Below are 16,612 nucleotides of genomic sequence, written 5' to 3' on the forward strand. Positions count from 1 at the left end.
TCAAAAGTTTTGGTACCTACATTAGTCCTCTTAAAATCCGGCAAAGCTACCTTAGCTAGACACCCCCATACTTTTAAAAAATTTAAATTTGGCGCAAATCCTTTCCATAATTCATAGGGAGTTTTATCTAGTCGTTTATGGGGAACTCTATTTAGTATATAACAAGCCGACAAAATGGCTTCCCCCCACATTTGGGTAGACATACCAGAACTTAATAACATAGCGTTCATCATTTCTTTAAGTGTTCTATTTTTTCTTTCCGCTATGCCATTTTGTTCAGGAGTATAAGGGGCACTAGTTTCATGGATAATCCCATTCTTTTCACAAAAATTCTTAAGAAAAATAGTTCCATATTCACCACCCCTATCAGACCTCAGTCTTTTAATTTTACGGTCTAATTGGTTTTCAACTTCTGCCTTATATTTTAAAAACATTTCTTCAGCCTCATCTTTTGTCCTTAGAAGATAAACTTTGGCGTATCTAGAAAAATCATCTATGAAAGTAATAAAATATGTTTTACCTCCTCTACTAACCGTGTTTTTGAAATCAGCCAAATCCGTGTGAATTAATTCAAGCAGTTCCGTAGTTCTATTTGTGACAGGTTTAAAAGGCTTCTTTGCAAACTTAACTTCCACGCATATAGGACACTTAGAAAAGTTATGTATATCTAGCACATTAATTAGATTCATATTGCTAAGTTTCTTAATAGAATTCACATTCACATGTCCTAGTCTACCATGCCACAAATTAACATACTCAACAATATAAATAGAACCAACAGATGATATAGCATTAGATGTTTTAGGAATGGTGTTCAATACAAATAAACCATCAGCTAGATATCCCTTCCCCACAAAGTTTCCATTTTTTGTTATAACTACTTTATCAGCTTCAAAAACTAATTTTAATCCAGCTCTATTTAGACAACTACCAGAAATTAGGTTCCTACGCAGAGAGGGAACATACAAAACATCACTTAAAGATAATGTTTTTCCATAAGTAAGTTTAAGGAGAATCTTTCCTTTACCAAGCACTCCAGCTGTAGCTGAATTTCCCATGAAAACACATTCTCCATCAACAGCATCCTCAATCTGGTGAAAAAGCTCTTTGTTGGCGCATAAGTGTTTAGAAGCACCGGTATCTAGAATCCAGTCTACCTTGTTGTCGACCAAGTTTGCCTCCACTACCACAGCAGCTATCACTTCTTCATTTTCTGCTAGATGTGCTTGAGGGGCAGATGGAGCTGCAGACTTCGAGTTATTATATTGTTGTCCCTTCCTCAATTGGCACTGATAAGCTTTATGACCTGTTCTGCCACAAACATAGCAATCAACCTTTCTTTTCTGAATCTTGTTGTCAGCTTTGTTGATATTAGTGTGTGTTTTCTGTTGTCCATTTTTCTGGAACCTTTTTTCTTTTCCTTTTGACCTGTTTTTATCAGCAAACTCAACAACATTAGCATTAACTGAATTTACAGAATGTAAAACATGCTTATCTTTAAGTCGGTTGGCCTCCTCTGTCTTCATATGATTTATTAATTCTTGAAGTAACAAGTCTCTCTTCTTGTGTTTCAGTTGGTTGCGGTAGTCACTCCAAGAAGGTGGAAATTTTTCTAAGAGCACATTAGCTTGCAGTATCTCACACATCTTCATTCCTTCATTTAGTATGTCACCAACTAGATTCTCATACTCATGAATTTGCTCCATGATTGGTTTGTCATCTGACATTTGAAAACGCATCCAATTTCCTACAACATATTTCTTTCTTCCAGCATCATCATCGCCGTAACGTTTCAGCAGAGTGTCCCATATTGCCTTCGCAGACTTTTGATTAATGAAAAGATCAAACAGATTATCTGCCATATGAGTAAGCAGATGACCTCTCGCAGTTTTGTTGTCCTTTTCATATTTCTTCTTAGCTTCTTCGTTAGCTTTCTTGGTTCCTGCAGGAAGCGGTGTGACGACGGGGGTAGCAGGAGTAGATGATTCAACAGCGTTGACAGCAGCGTTGTCATCAGCAGGAGCATCTTCAAATAGCACATAATCAACCTCTAAGGCTTCAAACAAAATCAACAGTTTTTGAGACCATCTCCTATAATTTGAGCCGTCTAGAGGTTCCATTTTCGACATATCCGGAATGATTCTTGATAGACTTCCAGCCATTTCTGTTTAGTACTTAAATTTTTGCTTTCAAATTGTTGGAAAATATTAGGAGTAGTACAAAACAGAAAGAGTGTAACACAGATTGGAAGTTTGTTGTGCCGTGAAAAATCACTGCCTTGAAAGCAAAATTCGGCTAGACCTTGATGCAATCTATATTGCCGACTGCCCCCCAAGGTTAACACAACGAGCCTATGAACACGTGCACTCGTGGCCTTAGGCTATGGAAATCACAGAACAATTGCCCAGAATTTTAGTAGTAGAAAACAAGGAAAAATGAGTGAAAATCAAGAGATCTTTTTCTGTGACTATGACAGTCCTTTTAATAGCCAAACAAGCAGAAAACGTTTTTTTGCTTTCCTTGTCAACAGCTCTTTGTTATTATTAGCCGATCATAAAAATTTGACAGTTAGAAAAATAGCTAATAAAGTGGAGGTTTTGCAATCTGGTTTATAGCTAATCAAGAGCATTAAAAGGAATAATTTGTTATAAGGAATAACAATCAAAACTGATTGAAATCAATTAAGGAAATTTGAGGAATAAAGTAAAAGAATATTTTCTACCAATGTGGGACATCACAATGCAATTCAGTTTGCCATTGTCCAACATAATGTTCATACTAGATCTAAAACTATGCATTGTATTACATTAAGTAAAAGAAATATTACAAAAACTTACTTATAGAAGACCCGCAGGGAGAGATTGACTTGTATTTGAAGATGAAAACTTGACTTAGATTGTCAACTTCAAATTTGGATGTTGGACAACCAAATTCCAAACATAGTAATTAATCCAATTTAGATATGTTATTGTCAACTTCAACCGTTAATAGTCCTTGTAATTATACTTTATGTGCCAATGGATTCTGATCGGACACATATGGCCAGTGCACTAAGCAAATGTGATCCACTTGAGCTATAACCAATCCGAAAAATAAAACGTGTTAGTGTACTATGACAATTTTTGTTAGAATGAAATTATAGTGTAAAGATTGATGAAAGTTTACTCGGCACAGCTTCAAGATTGTGCTTGGCGACCTTAGGAACATGTTGGGAAGGGATCAAGGGAACAATATTCTTATTGTAGAAACTTGAAAGGGAGACACAAAATTTGAGAGTGTTCCGTGTTAGAAATTGTGAATATGTGCAAATAACACTCCAGGTCACTGCAACAAATCGGATAATGTCAAGGTTAAGTAAATGGTAATATCTTGCTGATATGAAGTAGAAACTGAGAGCCAAAAAATTATTCTCTAGAACTAGTTTTAAATTTGATCATAAAATATGATAAAACTAACTATGGCATTAGGTTTTGGGACTAACAATTTAACAAACATTAGCTACAACTAATGGAAAAAATTTGGTTGAGGTAATAGGAGGAAAGGAAAGAACTATGGAATTTACACAATGCTTGATTAACTCGTCTTTGGTCCAAGGATCTGAATGTAGAAGGCTCCACAATTTTTTCCGTTCCACACATATGCCTTGGACCAGGTGCTTTCAGCGTGAAATTGTTTGGCAGTTTAACTGTTTTGGTAGAGGTGTCAACTCCATAGACGATCACTTCGAATATCGAAATAGCCTCTTTTTTATCAAACCCCCATGCACTAAGCATACCCCATTTGCAGCAGTTAGTATATTGTTTATTGTAAGGGGTGCCGGATAGTAAGTCTACCACTATTAGTTGTTGTTCCTTGCATGAGTGTGGGGTGATTCTCTTAAATGTTGAACAATCTTCTTGTTCGGTTGTCATCCCTCCTGACATGTCCCATATGTCCTCCTTTTTTGTCCACGTTCATCTCAATGACTATCTTCCTGGTGACGCCGCTATAACGGCACATAACGGTGCCACCAGAATGATGATCGTTGGGATGATGTGAGCAAAGAAGAAGGCCAGATGAGATATGTCAGGAGGGATGACAACAGAACTAGGAGATTGTACAACTTTTAAAAGAATCATCTCATACCCAGGCCAGGAACAACCAACAGTGTTAGATTTAATGTCCCACGCCCCCTACAATAAACAGTATACTAACTGTTGCAATGGGGGTATGCTTAGTGCATGGGTGATTGATAAAAAATGCGGTTTTGACATTTGAAGTGTTCGTCGGTAGAATTGGCACCTCTACAAAAAATGTTAAACTGCTAAACAATTTCACGCTCAAAGCACCCGGTCTAGGAAATATGTGTGGACCGGAAAAAATTGTGGAACCTTCTACATTCACTCATTCAGATCACCGGACCAAAGGCGAGTTAATCAAGCATTGTGTAAGTTCCTCAGTTCTTTCTTTTCCTGGTGTTACTTCAACCAAATTTATTTCATTAGTTGTAGCTAATGTTTGTTATTTTGTTAGTAACAAAACCTAATACCATAGTAATAGTTTTATTATTTTTTATGATCGAATTTAAAACTGGTCATAGAGATTAGCTCTTTTTGGTCTCAAATTCTACTTCATATAAGCTAATTTACTTAGACCTTGAAATTATCTGATATGTTGCAGTGACATTGAGTGCTTTCTAGTTCTACACATATTCACGATTTCTAGCACAGAACACTCCAAAATGTTGTGTCTCCCTTTCAGCTTTCAATAGTAAGAATATTGTTCCCTGCCCGACATGTTCTTTCGGCTGCCAAGCTCAATCAGAAAGTTGTGCTAAGTAAACATTCGTCAATTTTTGCACTATAATATCATTCTAAGCATAAATTATTATTGTATACTAACACATTTTATTTTTCTGATTGGTTATGGCTCAAGTACATCACATTTGGTTCGATGCACTAACTATATGTGTCCAATCAAAATCCATTGGCACATAAAATATAACTACGAGGACTTTTGGCAGTTGAAGCTGAAAATAACAAATTTTAATTGGATTAATTAATTATTCTAATTGGAATTTGGTTGTCCAACATCTAAGACAAGTTGTCAGCTTCAAATACAAGTCAATCTCTCCCTCAGGGTCTTCTATAAATAAGTTTTTGTATTATTTCTTTTACTTAATGTATAGTGCATAGTTTTAGATCAAATGTCAACAATATGTATCCTAATTACTCCCTCCGGTCCTTAAGGAACACTTTGAAAAAATCACACAGACCAATGAAACACATTTAACATAGTTATTTTCATTTAATACTCTTATAAATTTTAATTTATTCCATGTATATCCTTATTTAATTACTCTTTATTCAACTAACTTACTTATTTTTAAATTCTCTCTCATAATAAATAAGGGCATAAGTGAAACTGAACATTTAAAATATTTGAAAATTGGTCAAAGTTTCTTATAAAAATGACCAAATTTTTTGCCCTAAGTGTTCCTTATAAAAAGGACCGGAGGGAGTATTGTGTAACATTAATTAACATTAATTATGTTTCTTTTTAACATATGATACGTCAATGTTTTGGGAAGTTAAATCCTACAATTATTTACTAAAACAAACTCGTCTAAAAAACAGAGTGGTTCTGTTTCAAACACTAAAACATCATCAAAACTAAAACAATGAAATACTCAAATACCTAAACTGTGGTGAAGCCATGGTTTCTTCTTCAACGAACAACACAAAAAGCAACATCGAGAAACAAACATTGAGAACCCATTTAGCATAAACCTCCATTGTTGAATGGATTCAAGAGAACAGGTTCCAACATAACAGCCATTAGTATTAACATCACGTCGTTAACTAACTTTCTTGTTTTTTAACGCCGTTAAAAAATCTTTTTTTTTTTTTTTTTCTATCTTAACCACTTTATCCTTTTTCTTCTTTTTTTTTTTAAACACTTTCACTTTTTCTTTTTCTTACATACATAATAAGTTAACCGTTTCTTTCATTCTACCTTCCTTTGCATTTGCCTTCTGTTGTGTAACGGTCCGTAGTACTTTTTTTGACTTTCACCACCAGTTTAATTTAGTTCGGGGTTAGTTCTGTCATCAAGTGATTCCAGTCCCTTTCAATCGCAGAACAATGGTCCTTCCTATCAAGTTCAGTGTCAATCACCACTGAACCAACTAACGATTGGTAACCGTACATAGTACTTGATTCATTAATCATTGTATTTCATTCATTTATTGTATCCAACTTGTGCTACAAGCTGAGTTTATGTACTTCTTCTTTATTCAAATACTCAATCACAGTTAAGGAGTAAAGGAAAGAAATTATTTGATTCTGGTTAAAAGAATTAACACTAGTGAACTTTTATGGGGAAATGAGAAGCTAGTCACACTAATATTGTGTACCTGTTATATGTTAAAGTTAAAGTGTTTATTTATCTGCAATTCTGTTTTGTGCTGATTTTTTTGAGTCTTTTTTTCTTCCCTTCTTTATTTTGTTTCATTGGGTTAGAATTGAAGCAAAATATATTAGCTTCATTGTATAATTAGAGATAGAAAAAGTTGATTAATTAGAATCGAAAATTAATTCAGTTTTTGAACTTCATTAAGGTTGGCTAGCATAAAAGGTCTATTGTGAAAATGTTAAGTTTTAAAACTTTAGCATATTAGATCACATGATTACCAGTTTTCCTTTCAATTGTTCATAATATGCAGAGGACTAAAAATGTAAAATCATTTGATATTTTTCAGAATTTGGATTCTCTACCGTCACAGAAACAGATATCTCAGCTGTTAGATGAAAGATCAAATGACTCATTATTCGATATTGTATTTTAATCTTTAAATTGACAAATAAGAATGAGTTGTTCAATAATCGGTTAGTTTCTTTACCTCGCTAGGACTTAAACCCTGAATTTTTATTCTTTAACTCCTTTCACCGTTAACTCCAACCAGTTGAGCTATCACCCCACCCAGTTTTCTTGATTGTTGACTGTGTGACTTACATAACATTAGGGAATTCAATTCCTCCACACTTTTTCAGTTCTTTAGTTACGTTAGGCCAAAATGAAAACTGCAGTATCCTTTTAAGAATTAAAACGAGTGCTTACCTATTAATGATTGATTACAGCACTAGAATATCAACAGAACAATAGATATCAACTAGAATATCAGCGGTTAGGACTGAAAATACAAATTAACGTGAGAGAGATAATAATAACCCACAAAACTTGTATTAAAGGAGGGTGATATATATATCTTAACTACAAGGACTATCTCCTTAATCCAGCCTTCTATATAAATTCTGTATTCTTACTTACACCACAGGATACGGCGGAGGATATAAGTGCAATAAATATATCATTATAAACGTATCTATACAATATCCTCCAAGCAATATTGAAAGCAACTATGGCTACCAAGGCTACCACCAAAGCCATCATCCAAGCAAAAAATGAGTCTGATGTTTTGTACCAAAACATTTGGTAACTGTGGATAATCGTCGGATGGTGGCTTCACACAGTTGTCACAATTGAAGTATATTGTCATCGGAAAGGCCCAGCCGCTTTCAAAAGTAAATACCTTCGAAAAAGCAACTCGGCTTGGGCATAACCACCAGGACCGGCTTGCAGAAGTAAATCATTGTAGGATTTAATTCCCCAAAACATTGTTGTATCGAACCAAATGTGATGCACTTGAAATGTAACCGATCAGAAAAATAAAATGTGTTAATTCTTTTTTGGTCCAGTGATCTAAATGTAGAAGGTTCCACAATTTTTGTCGGTCCACCCATGGACCGGCATGGTGAAATTGTTTTGACATTTTAACAGTTTTGGTAGAGGTGCCAGCTCGACCGACAAACACTTGAAATCGCAGGAGAAGTAGGAAAAGGAAAAACCGAAAAAACAATTCCTAGCAAAACAAGTACTTATTAACTTAAACACCACACACACATGGCACTCAATCTTGTGGAAGGAAGGAAGTTAAGTTGAGATATAAAGAAAAGAAATAGGTGCAATTTTGAGATGGGAGAAATAGCTGCAAACTGCATCAGTTGCATCAAACAACCCCAAGCCAACTCCATGACGTAGTAGACTTTCAATAGGAATGTCAAAGTCTTCTGGAAACAATCCACCAAAGAAAAGGCAAGACTTGTGTTCTACACTGCCCAAAAAGTTGAAGCTAAGTTCAATACGTGAATATACATATTCCTGCATGTCTGGGAAAGATGATGCTTGGGAGTGTCTCAGTTTTGTGCTAATTTCCTGCCCAAAACAAGTACAGCAATCCTGACCTCTCCACCAACAAATATCACCCTAGTTGGAGGAATCATCAAAACCTCCGATATGGGAATCAATCACAAGCTGCAGCCCTTTCTGCTCCACCAGCCACATCTTCACTAGAGGACCTTGTCAAGCAGCTGGTTGTACATAGCACAAAATATCAACAACGAACAGATGCTAGCATTCAGAACCTGACAACACAGATGAGACAAATGGATAATGCAATAGGTCAACTGCAAGCTCAGGGCTCCGGTAACCTTCCTGCACAATCAGTGCCGAATCCAAATGTGAATCCAAATGTGAGTGCAATTACCTTGAGATCCGGAAGAGCGTCAGAACCAGCTCTAGAGAAAAAGAAGAAGAAAATCATTGCCACCAACTGAAACTTCTATTACAACTGAAACTAGAAGTGAAAAAGTATATGTCCCACCAATTCCTTTTCCTCAAAGGGTACAGAAAAATAAAAAGAAGACAGTTGAGGAAGACAAAGAGATTCTTGATACATTCAGAAAAGTAGCAGTTAACATTCATCTTCCTTAAAGTGCATTTTGGAACATATTTTATGGCTTTGTATTTTGACATATTGGAAGTTTTTCTAGCCTAATATTAACTTTTTACCATTCTTCTAAACTTTGGGTCATAATTGAGCTCTAATGTATTTCTTTGATTAATTTTCGGATTTAATTGCATGTTGATCCTTCTCAGTCCGCAGGTCATAACTTGAGCTACGAGTATCGGATTGAGGTGTGCAAATATGGGTTGGAAATATAAGAGAAATATCTACAACTTTCATGTTAAGGCCAGAACCCAGTTCGTAGCGCAAAGCAGTCAAATATTTACGTTTATGTTCCAGACTTTATGAAAATAATGTAATTTCGGGTCAAACTTATGTTTTTCGACCCGTAGCTTTTTAAGCCCAATTTTCTCTTAGTACTGCCTAGAAATTTCACCTTAAAGGTGAACAAATGAAGTGTCCAGGATTCGAACCCTGACCTCTACATATATAATGGGATGTCACTACCAACTGAGCTAAGCTCACAGGGACAAATTAACCTTTTATTGTTAGCAAATATAATTGGCGTGTCAACTCCGCCTATTTATTAGAAGGATGAAAACCAAATAAAATAATTTTGCAAGGACCTAAACAAAAATTTGCACACCAAATATCCAAACCTACATTGTATTTCCAGCAAACAAAATAACAACACATCTAGTTACCGATCATCCAAAATAACACAAATCAAATTTAGGCATCACATATCAAGCAACAACAATAAAAAAAGGCCCCTTGACTAGGGGTGTGCAAAAAATCCAAGTAACCTTAACTAAATCACTAACCAAACCATATCCAAAATTAATAACCAAATCCATTTTAAAAAAAAAACCACACCATCCAATACAAAAAAACCGATTCTAAACCATATCCAATTTTTTATAATTGGTTTAAAATTGGTTTTTAAATTGAGGCCCAATAAGGAAAAAGCCCAATAGTTTCTTTTTGAAAAAAAAACAAATTTTCCAAATTCAATTAATTATATAATTTAATAAATAAATAATTAATAAGGTGGTGGTGGAGGAATTGGTCAATGCGGCGGTCAACGCCGGACCACCGACGGCCGGTACGGCGGAGCTCCGGCGATGGACGGCGGTGGACAGCGATTTTCCGGCAACCTCCGGTGGACTTCCGGCGACCGGCGTGGTGGTTGGTGGTGGCGCTCCGGCGGCCGGCCACCGTCAACCACCCTTTAATATTAAATTATTTTTTATTTAACAAAATTTATTTATTTTAAAAATAATTATAAAAAACAGATTTTTGATGGTTTTATTTTTTAAAAAAATCTATATTTTAATTATTTTGGGCTTAAAAAAATCTGTTTTGTTGGGCTTAGTTTGAAATATGTTTGGGCTTAGAAAAAAAAACTTTTATGAATTAATTATAAACCAATAATTCATAATATTAAAGAAAAATTATGTTTTTTTTTTATAAACAATAATTATTAAATATGTTCTTTTAATCAATTAAACAAAAAAAAATTGGCATAATTATTGTAAAAAAAAAGTTTAAATATATAGGAATTAAAATTTATAATAATGCATTTTTAAAAAAAATAAAAAATAAAATAAAATTTAAGATGAATCGGTTATAAATAAGTAATCTATTTTTTATTATAAACCGGTTATAAATTGGTTTCGAACCGATTATAAACCATATCCAAATTAGTTTTGCAAAATAACCAATTTTTCATTAAAATGGTTTTGGTTCTAAACCAAAACCATAAATATGGTTTGGTGTGGTGTGGTGTGGTTTTTAAACCATGCACACCCCTACCCTTGACTGATAATACAAGGGAGTTTCTTTTGCTGCCCTACAAGTTTCTCGCGCGCCCTATTTTTACTCATTCGCTACTTAAGTAGCGGATGAGTAAAAATGAGAAATTTGAGGAAAAACATCGTCCGCTACTTAAGTAGCGGATGATATTTAAGAAACTTGTAAAGTGGCAAAAAAAAAACTCATAATAAAGACTAAGTTCAAATCATCCAAAACAACTTACTCGTATTAAAACTCATATTTATTTTTTTAAAATTTATTATTATAATTTATTTGGGCTTGGGCTACCCGTGGCCCATTCGGGCTAACCCATATTTTAATCAGGATTTAATGGGCTGGACTAAAAAGCACGGAAAAAATTCAGGCTAGAATTTTTAAGGCCCAAGCCCGGAAAAATTCGGGCTTGGCAGGCCTACCAGTTTTGATAGCTCTACATCCATGTCCTCCAACCTGCTTGTTGTCAAACTGTTATGTGAATAATGTTCTCATACACAATTTTTCCATCAAAACTTCATATTGCAAATAGAGTTTCAGTGTGTGATTCAGCAACAGCCTTGTTTTCTTTTATGCTTGAAATTTGCCATATATGATATGAGAACCCATAAACAAATACTGTTAACAATAGAGTGCTGAGAAGCAGGGGTAAAACTAACATCAAAATTTTGTTAGTCTTATGACTATGATAGTTTCTACCTGCCACAAGCTTTTGTTATTTCTTAGTGCTTTAATTGTAGCTTTTTGGAAGGCTGGAATACTTGGAATTGGACCCTCTAATTGGTTGTATGATATATCAACAGTTGTCAAACTTAACATCTCACCATAGCTCAAGGGAATGGTACCAGAAATATTATTGTGTGACAAATTCAATGTTTGTAAGTTGAAATTACGTTCCTCTGAGGACGGATGTCTTACATGATGTCTGGGACAATTGTGTATTTTGTAAGATGTCTAAGACAACTGGTAAGACAATTGGATGCATGATTATAGTACTCAAGTTAATAAAGAAAAGCAAGTAAAGAACATAATAATTGTTTACCCAATTCGGTGAAACCACACCTACTCTGGGGGATACCAATCCAGGAAAGGAAACTCACTACTCCGAATTAATATTTAGTCCGACAACGCACACCAAAATCTATTGATGTGTATGCCTCTTCTTAATCTTAGTGTTTTTCTACCTAAGAGCCTACTCCCCCTAGATATGAGAATCTACTCACTTTCCTCAAGTCACTAGTCCCAAGTGACTACAACCTTCAGTAGTTATCAATGGTATTGAACGACCATTCGAAAACAAATACCTAGCTTATAAACCTTAGCACCTATGTATTTGTTTATATAGGCACGCAACTCCTCTTGAGTTAATAGTTTTTTAGTTGCATAATGATAAGATTCAGTTTTAAAACAAACTTTGTTTTAAAACTAACTCCATAAGATAAAAGATTTGAATTAAACCTTTAAACAATTGACAATCGTAAATTCGCGCATTGTAACAAACTAGGAGAGATTCACGCGCCTTGGATAAGATTAAATCTTCAGCTTGCTGTTTTGGGGCAAGACGTCCTACCAGATGTTTGGGACATCTTGTTTCAACATGTTACTTAAACATGTACTTTACCCAGTATCAAGATGTCACACATCTTGTTTAAGTGTGTGTTTGGTTTGGCGATGAAGAGAATTGAGTTTGACAGAATTGAGTTTGAGAGAATTGATTTTGGTTAAAAGTGAGTTGAACAGAATTGATTTATGTTTGGATACGTTAAGGTAAAAATGATTCTTAACATTTTATGTTGTTTGGATAATTTGAATCAAAATTACTTTTAAATGTGTAAATTACCAAAAGACCTATCATATATATAAATCATAAGTGATCTATAAAAAATAATAGAATTATCAAATAAAACCTCCGACCCAATATTCCCAAGAGCACATCTGCATAGAGAAAAAAAACTCCAATCCAATTTTCCCAATAAAAGGAAACCCAATAGTAATAAAAATAAAAAAGCCCAACACTTAAACGAAAAACCTAAAAATTACTTCAATTATTTTCACCATTTATCTAGAACTTTCAAACGCAACAAAGACAATTCTTCTCCTTCCCTCAACTATTCTTCACCAATCTGTCTTTCAAATTAACAATTTTTCTCATTAATTGTCCATTTTCATTCTCACAGTTCTTCAATTTCACAATCCCAAATTTATGCTCGACTTTGCTCACTCTCAATAGAAACATCATCACCATTTCTACTTTTGGTGGGAGACGGATCGGTGTTGCTGTCAATTTCGTAGAGGAAAGACAACATGCAGTAGCTAGGTGTGACAAATCTGGATAATGAAGTGTTGATTAATGAGTTTTGGTAAGGGCAATGAAGGAATAAGGTAGAATTGATTTTGAGCCCACCGTAAAAGCTAGGATTTCCAGCTTCTGTTAGAATCGAGTTTACAGGTCAAAATCACGTTGTCGAAGAGAAACCAAACATATTGGCAAAAGAAGAGAATCACGTTTGGGGTCCAAAACGTGAGTTTGAGGTGTGCAAACGCGCAACCAAACATACACTAACATGTTGCACATGCACATCTTGTTCTTGCATATGTTGTTTTAGCTTTATAATGCAGCAATCTCAAAGGAACTACATAAGTGATTTAATTGTCCAAGCATTGCTAGTATGGTTCCATTTAAAAAATTCCCACTAAGATCAAGATTTTCAATAACTTTAAATTGGCTAAACTCGACAGAAATGTTTCCTTCAAATATATTTTGGCTCAAATTCAACTGCAATAACATAACCAACCTTCCATGTTTTTCAGGGATGAATCCACTTAAATTATTTGTTGCAAAGTCCAAGATAGGCCGTTCCTGCAAAGATGCAAGTTGTACAAGAACTTCCGAAAGTTGATTCTTACTTATCGAGAGTTTGAGAAACAAAGCTAAGTTTCCGAGCTCCTTTGGAATTTTTCCCGTAAGATGGTTTGAAGACAAGTTAAGTTCATGTAAATTTGTTGCTTTGCCTAGTTCTGGTGGTATGCTTCCTGTTAAATTATCATCATATGAGATTTTAAGGCTTGAGAGACTCTTGCACTTCCCCCAATTTGGAGAAAGATGGCCATAAAAATCATTATCACTCAATTCCATGTGATCCAAATTTGGATACACACCAAAGCTATTTGTGATATTTTCAAATAGTTGGTTTTGTCCAAGTCTCACTCTCTTAAGGCTTGAGCAAGTCTTTAAACTCTCTGGAATTTGGCCTGTGAATTGGTTTTGTGAAGCAGTGAAGTTTGTCAACTTTCCACCGGCACAAATATTGTTAGGTAAATGACCTGTGAAATTTTGTCAAAAAAAAATGACCTGTGAAATTATCATAAAATAACTGGAGACTTTGCAAATTTGTAAGCCAGACCATTTATATTGGAATTTTTCCAGTGAAAGAATTATTGAAAAGAGAATTCATTTAGTGACAAATCGAGTGTGTCTAGATTGGACATCACCCCAACATGCTGTGGAACAACTCCGTAGAAGGAGTTATTTTTTAAAACTAAACTGCGAAATTTTGGAAGTGATGAAAAATTGAGACTTTGAAGTGTACCTCTTAGTCCAATATGGAAGATGAGGTGATATTTATACACATAATAGGATTTGGATCCACTTCTCTCTTCACACTCATAAAATAAGGAAAATGAAAGAGAATTGGAGAGAAAAAAAATATCCAAATCCGTAAATAAACTATTGATATTTCCATTTGTAATAGCGAATACTCGGCCTAAGGTGTCGTTTGACCTAATTTTTTATCCTCTTCTTTTTCTTTAGAAGTAAAAAGTTAGACCAAACATTAAAAGTTCTAGTAAGAATAAAACAGCTTCTATATTTTAAGAATAATTATAATATATTATTAAACATATCTTTTAACATTATTATTATTATAATAATAATAATAATAATAATAATAATAATAATAATAATAATAAAATAAAAAAAATTTAACCCTATTTTTTTTTAAAAAAAAAAAATATTTATCAAACAACTTTAATTTTAGTTTTAAAGCTATTATTTTTAGCTTTATGATTAAAATAACTTCTACACCTAAAAAAAAGTTGGGACAAACGATATCTAAATTATAGTCTTCCACTTTTGTCTTTAAGTGATAAGTTAGTTGGTTGTTTTGTTTTGATCATAGATACGAGGCAGGTAATGGTTGTTTTGATTTGGTGGTGATTGACGTTAAACTTGGTAAAGTGGATTATGATTTGATTCCCCGCAACTATAATCGAAAAGGGACCGAAATCACTTGATGTCAGAACTGACTCTCAAACCAAATTAGTGTCCGGTGGAAAACCAAAAAACAAAACAAAACTAACATTATCGGATTATCCTTAAAAATATCTACTTATCTTTCATTTCTCTTTTTCTTTTTGTTACCAGGTATGAAATTTTCACCGGAGAATTTTTTTCATCTGCATGTATTAGAACGAAAAAAAAATCATTATTATAAATTTCCTTAATATTTATCACCAAACTATAGACCAATCTCTTCACCGATTATAGTATTTTACATGTATTATAATATGATGAACGTGGATATGTATCGATACACAACTTAAGTGGATGATTGTGGTTGGTCCACAAATAATATTTAATATAAAAAATTAATTAAAAAAATTATTTTTAAACCAATCAGAATCATCGACCTCAACAAATGCGTGCGCGCGCGCGCGCACACACACACACACACACACATATATATATATATATATATATATATATATATATATATATATATATATATATATATATATATATATATATATATATATATATATATATATATATAATTTTGAACAGCATTTTAAGTTTGTATAAGGATTATATATTTATATGCATAATTGTGTCAAAATAATATTGTTGATATTCGATAAAGTGCTTTCACAGTAAATCACTACTTTAAAAAATTTAATTATGTAAAAAAATAGAGATAAAAATGTAATAAAATTGGTACATAATTTTAGTTATCATTTAACAATATAATTGATGATTAATATTTTTTTTTTTTTTTGCTTTCAATGGTTAGCACAAAACGCAACACCTAGGACACTGATAATAATTTAAAAAAATGAAAGTGATTGAATCTAATAATTGAGATTAGAGTTATTATTACTGATCAATAATAAGGTGTAGAAGATTAAAAAAGTAGAGAATACAAATTATAATTATAAGCATGCAGTTTGGAAACAAACAAAAATAAGAATGGTGCAGGCAGCTGTTAATCTATCTAATAATTGAAAATATAAAGTAAAGGAAAAGAAGAAACAGAGAATTTCTATGCGAAAAAAGAATCTTTTAAGCTTTTTGGTTGAGAGGATCGAAATCCAAATCCAAATCGAAAAGCTTTGTTCGCTAGTGTGAAGTTAGTGAGATCCATCTATATAAAGTAAGGGGGATGGATGATCGAGAAAACACAGATAGGGATAACGTATTATTATTATTAGGCTTTAATGCACTTTTGATCCCATATTTTGAAAAACATGAACTTTTGATCCCCCTATTTTAAAAGTCAATTTTTTGATCTTCTATTTTGAAAAATCTGAACTTTTGATTCCTATTTTAAAAGCCAAGTTTTTGATCCCCTATTTTGAAAAACCTGAAATTTTAATCCCTTATTTTAGATTTTTTCTGAATTTTAGTCCCCCAACTCAATTTGGTAAGACTTTTGCTGATGTGTCAAGCTCATTAATGATGTGACAGTTTTTATGTTGACAAAACATTTCCATGTCATTAATATTTTTTTAAAATCAAATATTTTAAAAGTATTAAAATAATAAAATAATTAATGATAATTATAAAACAATAAAATAAACCTCTTTACATTATACAATATTAACTAAATTAATTGATCCAAAAAAAAACTAAATTAAAACTTTTTACCTTATTATATAACTAAAAATCAGTAAATTACTCAAAGAAGTCAGAAAAGCAAACGCTGGTTCTCAATCATGACACCCAAAGAAATCATAAACTCT

The sequence above is a fragment of the Trifolium pratense genome, linkage group LG3 (assembly GCF_020283565.1).
Source record: "Trifolium pratense cultivar HEN17-A07 linkage group LG3, ARS_RC_1.1, whole genome shotgun sequence".
NCBI classification, from domain to species: domain Eukaryota; kingdom Viridiplantae; phylum Streptophyta; class Magnoliopsida; order Fabales; family Fabaceae; genus Trifolium; species Trifolium pratense.